This window comes from Apaloderma vittatum, unplaced genomic scaffold, assembly GCF_000703405.1.
Source record: "Apaloderma vittatum isolate BGI_N311 unplaced genomic scaffold, ASM70340v1 scaffold8876, whole genome shotgun sequence".
In the NCBI taxonomy this organism is placed as follows: Eukaryota; Metazoa; Chordata; class Aves; order Trogoniformes; family Trogonidae; genus Apaloderma; species Apaloderma vittatum.
In genome coordinates this window covers 2,051-2,590 of record NW_009721213.1, presented here as the reverse complement: position 1 = coordinate 2,590, position 540 = coordinate 2,051, and the positions used below count along the sequence as shown (strand labels likewise).

General features: G+C 43.3%; 1 protein-coding gene across 1 annotated transcript in view; it reads right to left on the bottom strand.

Moving 5' to 3' along the window:
- LOC104275361 (son of sevenless homolog 2-like) overlaps positions 1–540 on the bottom strand; it is a 23,864-nt gene that overhangs the window by 22,135 nt on the left and 1,189 nt on the right.

The window sequence follows — 540 nt, the reverse complement described above, 5'->3', positions numbered from 1 at the left end:
ATCCCTGGAAGCGTTCAAAAAACGTGTAGATGTGGCACTTGGGGACATGGTTTACTGGTCATGGTGGTGTTGGGTTGACAGTTGGATTTGACGTTCTTAGAGGTCTTTTCCAACTTTAATGATTCTACGATTCCTATGAACATCAAAGCAATATCAGGGCCTGCCCTCCTGACTCGAGGTGTTGCAAGCTATTTCCTGGTGACCTCTATGCAGCTGCTAACGAAAAGCTGCCAAACGAAACCAAACTAAGTCAACATGGGGTCTCCAAGCAACATCCAACCCTTAAGCCTCTTGCTGAGGCAAAGAGGAGTCTCTAATGCAGATCCTGCACAAGCAGGTCTCTGTACCAAGGATCAAAGTTCTACACTTTAACTTCATTAATTTTGGTTTTGCTGTTTTGCAAAAGAGCAAACACCAAGGCCTGTGCTTCTGTAAACTATTTTCTCTACCTCCCCATTCAGTAGGGGTTTTTTGGTAACTATTTTTAGGAGTAAGTCTCAATTTTAGCTTCTCTCTCTCTGTTGAAGCCATGAAAATACG